The sequence below is a fragment of the Cupressus sempervirens genome, chromosome 10 (genome assembly GCF_028749045.1).
Source record: "Cupressus sempervirens isolate cs-2001-9-10 chromosome 10, ASM2874904v1, whole genome shotgun sequence".
NCBI lineage: Eukaryota > Viridiplantae > Streptophyta > Pinopsida > Cupressales > Cupressaceae > Cupressus > Cupressus sempervirens.
This window is the reverse complement of record NC_143127.1, coordinates 541,504,698-541,519,951: the sequence shown is the minus strand read 5'-3', so window position 1 is coordinate 541,519,951 and position 15,254 is coordinate 541,504,698. Positions and strand designations below refer to the sequence as shown.

Sequence of the window (15,254 nt, the reverse complement as noted above, 5' to 3'; positions counted from 1 at the left end):
AATGGCCTCATATTTTTAATCTCCAAACGGCACAAGCTTCCCAAAAGAACTTCACTTAAGAAGCTTCCTCCACAAAACATTAAAATATAATAGAGTGTCATTATAATATAATTTATTAATTGCTTTTGGCTCCAAAAATGACATTTTCTACTATAACATGATATTCTGACACACAAGGCCATTGTTTCTTGTGCTCACGATTTAAAACTTTTCTGATACTAAGGTGACCAACATACAACACCAACAAAAATAGCAGCCTCGGCATATTTAGATGAATAATAATAATTCACCCATCTTGCAAAAATCAACTGAAGAAGCATTAGAATCGAAATCTAACAACACCAGAGTGATCTTGATGAAGATAGACAATGAATGAACCTGACGAGGTGACATACTATAAATAAACACTCCTTCCAAGATTCTTGGAGTATAAATTAGAAGCCCGAAATAAAAACTGAGAGCATCACTCAACTCCTCTAACTCAACTGAGCTCATCAAAACCAACAGCTTGACTTACTATAAATAGTAAGCCCCTCAAACGGAGCCAAAACACACTATAGGCTATTGGAAAGCATATAACCCCACAATTGAGACACTCAAATCCCACTATCATGTAATGAGCACCCTAAAAATGCCCAAAAACTAAACCAACTCCTAATAGGAATTTGGTCGAATTAATTTGCATCGAACTTTTTATTTCTCCATTAAATGTTTAAAACCCCTTTATGGCTCTAGAAGTAAAATGTTTGTTTGTTTTTATGTCTTTGCATAGATTTGAAATCACATAACATGAACAAGAAGGAATTTATAATAATATGAAAACTGAAGATTGAACTACTACTGAAATAATATTATTTTTCAACTAATAAAATCAAATACATAGCAAACTTTTCAACTCACTAATTACTCCAGCATTATAACATAATATTCTAGTAATGACTTCCCATCTTGCCGCTACAATAACATAAATAGTGTTGCACTACAGTGCTACTATGGTAAAATATGTCTTTAATTAGTCCAAGATCCTCATAAAATCATCCCTTCAAAATGGTATAAGTATCGAACAAGAAGCAGGAATTATATGAGCAAACACGTAATCTGCCTATAGTTGGAAATGCGCCCAATCTACCTGTTAATGAAGTTGATAGCAATGAATTCCAAAAGCCAAACCCCAAGGGAATGACGTCTAGAATGTCACAAGAGAGGATAGACATCCTCTAATGCCAAGAATGGATCTGCAACTCACGCATCAATTTTCTTCTCATATTCAACCTGCCGAATGAAGCTGCTAACGCACCCTTTTATTCATTCTCCAAGGGCCGATTCAACTCACATGAGCAATGTGGGATAAAAGATGTGCAATATAAAACATATTAAAATAATCACTTATGTCTCCCTTAGGTGCCCCCTTTGATTTGCACACATTCCCATAAAATTTAATATTAAAGTAACACTTTAATATTTTACAACTAAATTAAATGTTACTTTAATAATACTTCAGGCATAAAAGTATATTACCTATCGGACTCTAAACAATACGAGTGGTAGCTCGTCAGAAAGCTCTCGCCAAGGAGTATCAAATCCAAACACCAAAAGTAGCCTCCCCTATGTCCTATTGACTTAATAAAAATAGTAAGTATGCCTGAGATTGAGTAAAGCAACTCTGTTTTGGCCCAAACTGGAGATGACTAGGCCAAAACACTCTAAGATCCCTTTAAACCCTTCATTAGCCCTCGGGACCATGTAGAACTAGGCTAACGCACACACACTAAGTCGACTGCTAAAGTGGGGGCATTACAGTCCACCCCCCTTGAAATTGCTTGTCCTCAAGCAATCTCAATCCAGCCTGTTGAATAACCTGCTCACTTTCCCATGTAGCATCTTCCTCTGGTAGGTCTTTCCATCTGACCAAATACTCCTTCACTATCCTGGTTTTGAGTTTCCTATCTCAGTTGTCCAAAATAGCCTCAAGTAACACGAGCTTCCCCTCATCCAAAGGGAGTAAATCTGTAGAAGGAACTACACTCTAACCAATAGCTTTCTTAAGCCTCGACACATGAAATACATTGTGCACCCGACTACCCTCTAGAAGCTCAAGCTCATAGGCGACTTGACCCACTCTACGAATCACCCTGTAGGGACCGTAAAATCTAGCCTCCAGCTTCTCTGCTCCACTCTTGAGCGATGACTACCTATATGGTTGTAGCCTCGAATACACCATATCCCCTACCACGAAACAGCGCTCTACCCTATGCTAATCAGCATACAACTTTTGCTGATTTTGTGCCTGTTGTATGTTCTCCTTGAGCACTCTTAGGATATCCTGACTATCCTGCAATAGGTATTTGGCTTTGGGCACTCAGTTGTTCCCAAAAACTAAATCCATGAAGCTGGGTGCATCATACCTATACAATGCCATAAATGGAGTCATCTTTATGGTCATGTGACATGTGGTATTGTAGCAATGCTCCCCCATGTATAACCACTTGACCCACACTCTCTGCTGCGCAATCACATAGTTTCGCAAATAGTCTTCCACCCATTTATTTATTATCTTTGTCTGGCCATCTGTCTAAGGGTGGTAACTTGTACTAGGTGTAAGATCAATACCGCACAGCCTGAACAACTCCTGTCAAAAGGCGCTCATGAACTTGCTATCCCTGTCACTAACAATAAATCTCAGTATCCCATGCAACCTGAAAACCTCTCTGAAGAACAAATCTGCCACCTGAACTGTTGTATTAGTATAAGGAATAACAAAGAAGTGAGCAAACTTTGTCAATCTATCTACCACCACATAAATACAATCTCTTCCCTGCACTCGTGGTAAACTAGTGATGAAGTCCATAGAAATACTTTCCCATTTCTTGTCCGAAATGGACAAGGGTTGTAGTAAACCTATGGGAAATGTGTGCTCTCCCTTATTCTGCTGACAAACTGCACACTCCTTGATATACCTCTGAACATCATCCTTGAGCCCACTCCATAAGAATCACTCTTGGATTTGCCTATAGGTCTTGAAGACCCCTGGATGCCCAACTATAGGTGCATTATGAAAAGCCCTCAGAATCTCCTCTCTAAACTATGATGTAGGGATCAAATAAACCCTGTCCTAAAATCTGATCAACCCATCTAACACCACATACCTATCATCCTGAATGATGCCGGCAACTATCCCACAAGCCCAATCATCTCCTGCATACTCCACTACAATTCATTCTCTCCAATCTCCTGAAACCTCTACCAAATCACATAAGTGAGGTCTCCAAGATAAAGCATCAACCACCACATTTTTCTTACCTTTGAAAAACTCTATATCAAATTCATAAGCCCACAATTTGTTAACCCATTTCTAATGCCGGTCATTAAGATCACGCTGGCTCATGAAGTATTTAATACTATTGTGATTAGTTTTGATCACAAAATGCCCACCTACCAAATATGATCGGAATTTGGCCAATGCATGCATTATGGCGAACATTTCCCTGTCGTAGACAGAATAACTCCCTGGAGCTTCCTACTATCAAATGCAATGGGGTGTCTCTCTTGTATCAATACTGCTCCTATCCCATCTCCTGAAGCATCACATTGAAGCACAAATGGCTTCATGAAATCAGTAGAGCTAGAACCGAACAAGATGACATCAACTATTTGAAGTAGTCAAAACATCTTTGCGCTGCCTCTGTCCATGTAAAGGCTCCTTTTTTGATGAGATTTGTCAAAGGTGCGGCAATCTGCGAGAATCCCCTAACGAACCTCCTGTAAAAACCACATAAACCAAAGAACCCCTTAAGCTATGTGAGGTTTGTCGGAGTAGGCCAATCCACAATACCTCTACTCTTTTCAGAATCAACCCGAACACCATCAACACTAATGATATGCCTAAGGTAAAATAGCTCGGTCATGCCAAACTCGCATTTTGATTCCTTGGCATAAAATGACTATCCAAAATAGATAACACCTCCAACTGCAAGTGCTCCTCCCAAGTCTTACTAACTAAGATGTCATCAAAGAAGATCAAGACGAATCTCCTCAGTTGCCTCCTGAAACTTGGCTCATACAACTCTGAAATGTGGCAGGTGCATTGGTTAGTCCAAATGGCATAACCATAAACTCGAAATGGCCATAGTGACATCAGAAGGTTGTCTTCTTGATGTCCTCTGCTCTCATCCTAGTCTGGTGGTATCCGGATCGTAAATCAATTTTGGTGTGGTGAAGAAGCGTGCACCATACAACTCATCAATCAGCTCATCAATCCTAGGAATGGGATACCTATTTTTAATTGTCTTCTTATTCAGTGCCCTGTAATCGATGCACATGCGCATTGTCCCATCCTTCTTCTTCAGTAGAACTACTGTTGAAGCAAAAGGGCTTTTGCTAGACCTAATGTGCCCCATCTCCAATAGCTCCTTAATTGCCTTCTCTATCTCATCTTTGTGTTTCTTAGGATGACAATAGAGGGTAACCATGACCGGTTTGGCTCCCTCCTCGAGCTCAATAACATGTTTTATTCCCCTGTCAGGAGGAACCCTATGTGGAATATCGCCAAATACTTTGGCATGCCTATCAAGTATTTCCAGGATATTTGGTGTATGACTATTTACTTGTGGCTCCTGTGGAGCTGGCATAATAAAACATTTTGTTGCCCATTCTATGTCATTATGCTGAAAAAGTCTTTGCATTCTCCTCAAGAAGACTACTCTGCAACTCCCATCCGAATTGTCTTCTGAGTACAATAGTTCTACCCTCATGCTGGAATCTCATCTCCCTAGGTTGAGTGTGAACTCAACTAGCAAGGCCATCCATGTCATGCTGAGGATAACATCATAGTCTCCCATGTCTACTACATAGAACTCATCCTCTAACTCATAGCCATCTCCAAACTTGATGTGAAGATTAGATATCTTCTGAGTGCATAATAATTTGTCATCATTAGCTACCATGACTCTAAACCTAGCATGTGCCTCAGTCTATAAACCTCTCATAGCTACTAACTGTGCATCTATGAAGTTATGTGTAGCCCCAATGTCAATGGGAGAGATCACTTTCTACCCCTAGATAGTACCCCTGACCCTAAATGTAATCGCCTTTTGAGCCCCTATTAATCGTGCCAATGACCTATCATCCTTAGGAATGATGTTCTACTCTGGAGTGCTACTTTCATCCGAATCAGAGTGCTGATCCTCCCCCTCTGACTATGACTCCTCCGCTGAAAAATACTCCATTTAATTTGCCTTAGCTTTGAGAGGGCACTTATGAGATAAGTCCCAAGGCTCTTTACAATGAAAACACAGCTTCTTCCTCCTCAACTCATTCAGGGTGTCATTATCCAACTTCCTATTATACCCTTTTGGCTATGCATCCTGGTAAAAAGGTTTTTTGTCCTTATCCTTATCCTTCTTTGTATGTGAATCCCAGGCTGAAATCTGCTCTTAAAAGAAGGTGTCAAGTCACGAGTCTTCTTAGTTGCCTCCTATAATGTAGCCAAGTCATGCCACTTGACCCAACCCCTCAAGGGATCTGAGAGTCCATCCATAAATAGCACTACTAATATCCTCTCTAAAATATTTGTAACCAACATAGCTACCCTCTGAAATTCACCGATTTATGTCTCAAGTAATCCCCACTGCTTGAGTTGTGCCAACTCTTTAAACTGTAACTCAAGATCTTTGGTATCAAATCTCTTTATGAGCCTCTTAGTGAACTCCTCATGAGATGCGATCTGATTATGCCCCAAGGTTACCATGCCATGGTGCCATCACTCATGCTCTAGACCATCCAAATGAATAGCCGCATACTTGATAGCCTCCTCCTCAAGCATCGGATTCAGTTGGAAGCATGTATCTACCTTTTGCACCCAAGCTCGTGCAGTCATCTTCCCTAAGGCATCATAATAAGGTAAAGAAAGTTTTCCAACTTTCTTCCTCGGCTCAAAGTTTTGATTTTTCCCTCCTACTCTAGGCATGTGTCTCATCCTCAAGTCCATATAATCTCTTAGGGAAATATCCACCTGAAACTTCGGTCCACTAGCCTCCTAGTCCCTCTTGAACTGATCCTGACATCCTATAACTCGGTAATCTGTGGTTCGTTTACTAGTTGAACCGGATCTCTGGGTGGGAAGGTGGGTAGAAGAGGTCTCAGGCTCACTGTTCAAGCTAGGCATGCAATGTCTCTAAAGTTATCAGCCTCATTCCCATTGTTGTCATGTCCATTATTATTACCATTAATGTTATCCCTAGGACCATTATTGTTGCCTCGGCCTCCATTATTATCATTGCCCCCATTTCCATTATTTGCATTACCTGGATTAATACCGATGCCCATCTGTCTAACCATAAGCTACAACATCATATCCATTCACCTATTTTGCTCATGTTGCATACGCTGCCCCTGCTCTAACGTATCCAGTAACCGTCTAAACATTACCTCCTAATCTGGAACAACATTCCTACCTCCGCCTAGTCCTATATTCTTGTCATCTCAATCACCCATACTGTCGTCTTGTTCAAAGAATATCTCCTCTGTGTCTGTATAACTGGATTCTTTGTTCACCTGCATGGATGAACTAAACTGCTCACTCTGTGAGTTTGAATCTTTGTTGTCTTGCTCTAGTATGGCAGAAGTTAATGGCCTCTATCGCATGCTCAAACATATATTCTAAACATGTTTTATTTCTGACTTTAGTGTCTTGACATTTCGTCAAATACTTTTCCCTCTATCCAACAATTCCTAATTCCTTGTAAGGCCTCCACAGGATGCAAGACTTTAAACTCTGATACCATTGTAATCAGCACCCTAGAAATGCCCAAAAACTAAACCAAATGTTGATAGGAATTTAGTCAAATAATTTGCATCCAACTATTTATTTCTCAGTTAAATGTTTAACCCCCTTTAGGGCTCCGGAAGTAAGATGTTTGTTTGTTTTATGTCTTTGCATAGATTTGAAATCACATAAAATGAACAAAAAGGAATTTATAATAATATGCAAACTGAAGATTGAACTACTGCTGAAATAATATTATTTTTCAACTAATAAAATCAAATACATAGTAGACTTTTCAACTCACTAATTACTCCAGCATTGTAACATAATGTTCCAGTAGTGACTTCCCATCTTGCAACTACAGTAACATGAATAGTGTTGCGTTACAGTGCTGCTACAGTAAAATCTATCTTCAATCAGTCTAAGATCCTCATAAAATCATCCCTTCAGAATGGCATAAGTATCAAACAAGAAGCAGGAATGGTATGTCCAATCCACCTGTAGCTGGAAATGAGCCCAATCTGCTTGTTAATGAAGCTGATAACAATGAATTCCAAAGGCCAAACCCCAAGGGAATGACATCTAGAATGTCACAGGAGAGGATAGACATCCTCTAATGCCAAGAATGGATCTGCAACTCACACATCAATTTTCTTCTCATATTCAACCTGCCAAATGAAGCTACTAACACTCCCTTTTATTCTTTATCCAAGGGTCGATTCAACTCACATGAGCAATGTGGGATAAAAAATGTGCAATATAAAACAAATTATAATAATCACTTATGTCTCCCTTAGACACCCCTTTGGTTTGCACACATTCCCATAAAATTTAATATTGAAGTAACACTTCAATATTTTACAACTAAATTAAATGTTACCTTAATAATACTTCAAGCATAAAAATATATTAGCTATCGGACTCTGAACAACACGAGTGATGGCTCGTTAGAAAGCTTTTGCTAAGAAGTATCAAATCCAATCACCAACACTAGCCTCCCTTGTGTCCTATTGACTTACTAAAAATAGTATGCCTACTTGAGACTAAGTAAATCAACTTCGTTTTAGCCTAAACTAGAGATGACTAAGCCAAAACACTCTAAGATCCCTTTAAACCCTTTGTTAGCCCTTGGAACCATGTAGAACTAGCTAACACACACATACTTGGTCGACTGCTAAAGTGGGGACATTATAGTTCATGAGGATCGCACTGGTGAACTGACCAAGACAACTACAGGAACCTGCTAAAAATGGTGACAGTGCATTTCTCTTTCATTTTCTTTATTGGTTGCATATTTCATTCTAATGCATGCAAGTTAAGCTATTATGGATTTGCAAAATAATGAAGTTGTGAGTTTTAGGGAATAGTGAATCACCCCCACCCCCAACTGCCAATTAGTATTCCAATTGTTCAACAATCACACCCAATACTAAGACCCAAAAAAAATTTGTCATAAAGCCATACCCATAGCCATAGGGACTGGACAACTTGAATTAGTATGTAGCAATAAATAAGGAATTTCCAGCTATTATTATAAATTTAATCCATTCAATATAATAGAATTTTTTCTGTAAAAAAGGTGCTATGTCAACCATAAGATCAACTTGGTGGAGCCAAGAGATCCTTCATCTTGTCTTTTTCATCATACTCAAATCTGATTCGTTCCAAGCAAGATTTGATCCATCTTGAAGCCTTCACAAATAATTTTACTACTCCTCCCAAAGATTTTTTCTTTTAATAGGTAAAAGTGTAGGTTTGTTGATATTTGGGAAAGCATTTGGTTCACTTGGGTCCTGTTGCTTATGGGTCATGGTTATGTGGTGTCCTATACATCAACTTTAATTAGGAAGTGGGGAGCTTTTTGTTGGGAAAGAAACCCACAACACAAAGTTTGAAGTTATGCATTTTTGTGACTTGACTAAGTTTTTAAACATTGATTTAAGGATTTTACCGCCAATGTCTATTGTCGGTAAATTCTATATTGTAGCCGACGGGTAGAATAGTATCCGAACGGGCCCGTCATGGTTGAGTCACCCCTTCGGGAAGGTATATGTACACCGTCTGGAATGGACTTTGGATCATCAGAATGAGAATCGTGGTAATCATTGTATTCGAATATTGTAGTATCTTCTGCATACATGCGAATAATAAAAAGAATACTTTTGTGTTACATGTTTTGGTCTACTGTTGGAATGCATTAATAAACTGTTTACCCTATACAGTAAACATTTGGTGTCGTTGCCTATAAGGACCGGGTGCTATGAATGCCGAACACATTGAATAAAGATAGATATAAGAATCCAGAAGATGACGGCATAAGGGTGGCACAGGAAGTATTAAACTGCACATAGCAAAGCGACCGGAGGCGCAGACTCCAACAACTTGCTGAAGGGTACGGTAGTGGTGGTAGAGGAGGTGACCACAATATCACGGGAGCACTAACGAACGGAGTGCAGTCACCAAGTCGACTAAGGAAAAGGTTGATAGAAGAAGCCCAAGAAAGACAAAGGGTGATTGACGGAACAAAGGAAGAATTGGCAAACTGGTATACGCCAAAGGGGAATCAGGACAGAAGGGAAAGGACCAACGCAGCTCGGAGTGTCGAAGGAACTCGAGCGTGGGGTGAACTCTTCGTCCCTAATACACTTGACGAGAAAATACAATTTCGTCAAAACAACCAAGTTCTTGAGGAAGCCTTCACGCTACTTGAGAATGTAGGTGTCCGTAACGCAGGTGTTCAGAGTGGCATGAAAGTACAAAACAACGTGGAAGTACAAAACAACGTTAGTGCAAACAACAACGCACAACAAAAGAAAGAAAGGGTACCGATGGCCGGTCCAAAGGAAAAGTTACCAAAGTTCGACGGGGATGGCATGGCTGACCCAATCAAGCACTGAAAAACTTCTGAGATGATTTGGACAGTGAATGGAGAAAACGACCAAGACAAATGGGCAAGGCAATTTCCAGCCATCTTACGAGGTGTAGCAATCGATTGGTTTTCTGACACCGATCCGACAAAGCTAACCACATGGGAAAACATAAAGAAGGAATTTATTACAGAGTTTCAACTGCTACGAGACGACAATGAGATAGTAGCAAAAATCTACACCACAAAAAGGAAAAATGAAATTGTCTGTGTATATGCTAGAAAGTTAAAAGAATTAGTAAATAAGATGGAAAGTAAGCCAACAAATAGGCTGAAAAAGAGATGGTTTATAGAGGGACTACGCCCGGAGTTTAAAAGAAAAAAGAAGATTGTACCGCCATCATCGTACACTAAAGCATACAATCGAGCGATGGACTCAGAAAGTGAACAAAAAACAAAGAAGAAGAAGAAAATCAGATCATCCGACTCGAATGAATCCTCTTTTGAAAATAGCAGTGGTGATGAAAAGGGCAGTAAGAAGGTTCATGCTCTCCAGAAGGATATGATTAGGATGATGAAAGAATTTAAGAATATGCAAAAAGGAAATAGCTAGACTAAAGAAAATGAGCTAGGGTGCACAGAATGCAAGACGGAAGGTCACACTAAAGGATCTTGTTCGAAGAATCAGTTCTGTGACATTTGCCAAATTGTGAAACATTCCACAAAGGAATGTCCATTCAATATGAAAACAAGAGGGTATCAACAAGTGCTTCTGACATAGGAAGCTTCCACATCAAGAGGGAACAGAAGCACAAACAATGACAGTGCCACCTTGGGTGCGTACAAAAATAACAGAAGGGGACAACACAACAACACCAACAACAACAATAATAACAGAGGCTGCAGTCGAATTCAAAATGATGCGAATGGTCGACCGATGGTTCAATGTTGAGCATGCAACTTATGGGGCCACTTTGCACGAAACTGTACAATAGCGAACACACCAAAGTTGTTATGCAAGCGGTGTGGTCCTGGAGACCATGAAGATGCCAAGTGCCCAAAATTAGGAGTGAATTTGATCAACATCGAAGCAGAAACGAACGAAGAGGAAGTCTTGGCAATCACACATAAACAGGCAAAGTTGTACCCAAACCCGACGGAAGAAGCACCGACAAAAATTGAGAAAGGGATACAGTCAAAGAAATCACAAATGGAGAAGGGGGACACTGCGGATACCTCAATGAGGAACTGTGCGGAACAGGACATCATAAGGCAGATATTACAAACTGAAGTGCCAGTAAAATTAAATGATTTGATCCTCACAATGCCCCAACTACGAACGACACTCACAAACATGGCTCTGGCTGCTAAACTACCAAAAGAACCCGGGAAGGAGAAGGAAAGCGGAACAAGTGCAGTAGACCCAATGTTGCTAGCCCTCACATCAGGAAGGTATTTGGCGGTCATAGAAATGGGTATACTGGGAACGATCCTCTCAAACACAATTGTGGATGGAGGTTCAGGGGTAAATGTCCTACAAGAGGATACCTGGAAGAAGTTGGGACAGCCGACATTGTGGCCACCCACATTCCAATTGCTAACTATAGACCAACATAGCGTTAAGCCTCTTGGGATCCTGATGGCACAACCAGTGACTATTGGAACATAGTCGTTCCTACTCGACTTTGTAGTCATACCGCTAAAAAGAAGGGGATATGACACCATTCTGGAATGAGGATGGTTTGTACAAGCAAAGGTTAAACACGATTGAAAGAAGAATACACTATCAATGGAGAGCAGAGGATGAAGATTCATTATTGATTTACACACACAAATGGTGGGAGAAGAAGCTGGATCGTCCGATTCAGAAGGAGAGGAGGAAGGGAAGAAGCAAATGGAACCAAATGAGGAAGGAGTCCTATGGTTGGAAGGTGGATCGAAGGACAATGATTTGGATTCAATGAATAGACTATTTCACTAGTAGATGGAGGATTATGAGCTCTTTTCGAGCTGTAATATGTTAAGAGTTAATCAAGGTGAGAAAGGAGAGGAAAAGGAGTGTCTAAATGAATACAGAGAAGCGGAAGAAGGAAAGGCGGTTACGGCTGAAGCTGAAGGAAACAACATAACATACGAACCCAACAAAAGGAAAGATTCCACCATGCAGTACACAGTGAACAGACTGCACAGTAAGAAAATGTTATGCTGCAACATGGATTTAGTAGAAAGGTACCGACAGCAAGGAAAACACATCGTACGGTTTGCACAGGAAACAAAGAGGAAGGGTATAATAAAAACTTCAGCAATACAGAGTGAAGGTTCTAGAATCAAGAATAAAGTGATTGACAGCAAGGAGTGGCAGCTAACAAAATTCATGGTACCGAGTTTCGAGAACAAACTGAGCGATATGGAAAGTCTGAGGGAGAGATTGTATAATTTAAATAAACTTGATGAGCGACAATTGCTTGCACAACGGGCCACGAAGGTTACACAGAATAGGCGTAAGGCACAACATGACAAGCATTTAAAATTAAATAAGTTTCAACCGGGCCAGTTAGTGTTGAAGTATAATGGACGGAACGAAATCAGACCTAGAAAGTTCAAAGTTAAATGGGTTGGACCGTACAAGATACAGGAAGTTGGCGATAACAGGGCAACCAAGTTATGGACGCTAGACGGGAAAGAACTACCAAACGTAGTGAACGGGTCAAAGCTAAAAATATATCATGAGTGAAATGTTGCCTTGCCAATGAACAACTGAGAAAAGAATGATTGTAAATACTGTATATATGTAAGATAAGTAAAGGTAGATAAAATGTAGAGTTGAACATAATTTTTGAGTGCAAAGTAATAAAGTAATAAAAGACCGTAGTGTTAAAGGAGTAAGGAAGCAATAAATTTGGAACATGATTGTTGAATTAAAACGGACTAGTCACCACTGTGCAGTGGTGATTAACACAAATAGTGGAAAGATTGCACCATACGGACTAACGTACGGCATTGAGGAGCAGGTTAAGAACTTCGTACGACTGGACAAATAGCATGTAAGTTCCGTATGGAAGCCCTGCACATATATTACAGCCACCATACGGCTTGTGAAAAGAGAACCAACACTAAATGTGCAGGTATTGTACTACATATGGAGGTAGGAAGTAAAGGCAAAAGTGCAAAGACCGTATAATTTATGGTGATAAAGGAGAGTCGAAGCACAAAGGGAAAGAGAAAACAGAGTGCAAGGACCGTATGGTGCAAAGGAAATCCAGAAAGCAAGGATGTATGGTGAAAAGGAGATCTAGATAGCAAGGACGTACGATGAAAAGGAGATCCAGAGAGCAAGGACCATACGGTGAGCAGTTGCTTAAATCAAAGCAAGAAGACCATACAACCAATCGCTCCATACGGCTCAGAAAAGGCAAACATGCAATTGTCCGTACGGCCGACAGTGCATAAAATAACCATACGATCTTGCTTCCGTATGATATTAAGGAGAATAAATTGCGTGCGAAGTAGAGAAGTTCATAATGGTCAAATAGAAGGCAAGACACACCGTACAGCTCTTAAGAAATGCCGTATGACTAGAACATATGCAAAAGCCTTTCACATAACTTTGAGAAAGGCTCGTAAAAATCTGTACTAATGCCAAGGCAGGAGATGGATTTCAAAACAATATTGTACGGAGTTAAATTGGGATATAATGAAAGGGATCAAAGAAGTCACACTGACTAAGGTACAGTAATAAAGTTACCCTTTTGAGGCCGTACCAGAGCATTCAAGAGGAAGGAGCCATACTCTTCAAGAAGCAGGAGGTTCTTAAAAAAAAGGAAAAAAGAAAATGACAAAAATCAAAATAGTTGAGAATGGAAAACGTATGGTACTAGAAGGACGGACATAAACAGGTAATGAAGAAAACATAAGCGGTTGACAGAAAGAGTGTGGGATTGGAAGAAAATCACAAAAATGGTGTGTTCCATGGACTTTTGTGTGGGTTTGAGGGTGCTAATTTGGTCTTGGCGATGGCTCGACCCCGCCCTATATCGCGATAGGGAGTGCACCTAGGGCTCTGCCCCAGGACCCTGCAAGGGCGCTACCCCTCGACCCCGCTGGGGGCCATGCCCCCATGACCCTCAGTTAGTGCAGTTATCAGTCGTGGGAAGTGTGACCAGTTGATGAGACCTAGAGCTGTTGCAGGCATAGAGTGTCTGTGTGTCAGAGGTGGAGAGAGCACTGGAGCAAGCCTTTTGAAAAGGATGCTACGCTTTGAGGCACTCGGAATAGGTGTTGGACGTAAGGTTGTCTTGGGGATGCATAGAGAGCTTGGCAGGAGCTGATCATCCAGTTGGAGATAGTAAAGTGACACTTGGCTCAGTGTACCTAGGAGTTGGAAGCAGAGAAGGCGGCACAAGTGGCTATCAAGGTCAAACTAGCTAAGGTGACACTATTGTGTTAGTAGAGGGTACAGATGCAACATGTTTTTGAGACCAGTTTGGTGCAGGCACAGAAGGAATGTGAATGGGATGTGACGGGAACAGATCTATCTTATAGTTAGTCAGTTAATGTATTTCGTTTTGTTAATCTGTGTCGGATATTTTGTAATTGTCATCCGGAGACGACTTTTCTTTTGGGGGGGATGATGTTGTATATTGTAGCCAACTGGTAGAATAGTATCCAAACAGGCACGTGACAGTTGAGTCACCCCTTTGGCAAGGTATATATGTACACCGTCCAGAAAGCACTTTGGATCATCAAAATGAGAATCGTGGTAATCATTGTATTCGAATATTATAGTATCTTTTGCATACATGCGAATAATAAAAGGAATACTTCTATGCTACATGTTCTGGTCTACTGTTGGAATGCATTAATAAACTGTTTACCCTGTAGGGTAAACAATGTCCAAATATTTGATCACAAGAGACGTTTTCTTTGCCTTGCTCTGGATTTCATTTTTATGTATGTTTGCATTTTTGAATGCCTAAAATGGTGACTAAAGGAGAGCCTTGGTATATTTTGAGGTTTACTCAATTGGATGTCGAAAGATGGTTGATCGAATAAACAAATGGAAGTCCAAACATACAAAGGGTGGTGATATGAAGACTAGCAGTTGAATATTTAGGTTGCACGTATAATGCAGATTGGAAATCCAAGAACCTGCCACTTCTCCAATAGGACTTCTCAATCAGTTCTGGCCAACAAACGGGAATACTTCTCGATTCCCCTACACTTCAAGCTCCACTGAACCTATGCAGGTAGACCTTCTCCTCAAACCTAATCACTTGGTTCAAAGTTTTTCTAAAGCGAATTTAAGCTTTAGTCCTCGAACTCAATGAAAACTGGATGTTGAGTGTTTGAATTGAATGGATTGTAAAACATTTATAAATAATTGATTTAATGCTTGTAGGAAGGAAGTTACAGATTTTCTGACTTCAATAACAAAAGACCAGTGCCTCTGCTCATCCAGGCAATAGAGTCAACTTCGGTGAATTTTTACGGACAACTTCATAAAATTCTTAAGCACTTATACTGCCAACAATTAAATAATCAAGATGCAACAGGTCAAATATATATACAATCTTAAATCAGCCCAAATTGAATTTTAACTCCTCAAGGAGGGAGACAAACTGGACA

At 40.2% G+C, this 15,254-nt stretch overlaps 1 protein-coding gene across 3 annotated transcripts in view; it reads right to left on the bottom strand.

Annotated features, from left to right (window-relative positions):
- Window positions 1-15,254, bottom strand: part of LOC149535036 (putative serine/threonine-protein kinase At1g54610) — a 147,118-nt gene that overhangs the window by 32,141 nt on the left and 99,723 nt on the right. The window lies entirely within an intron of this gene.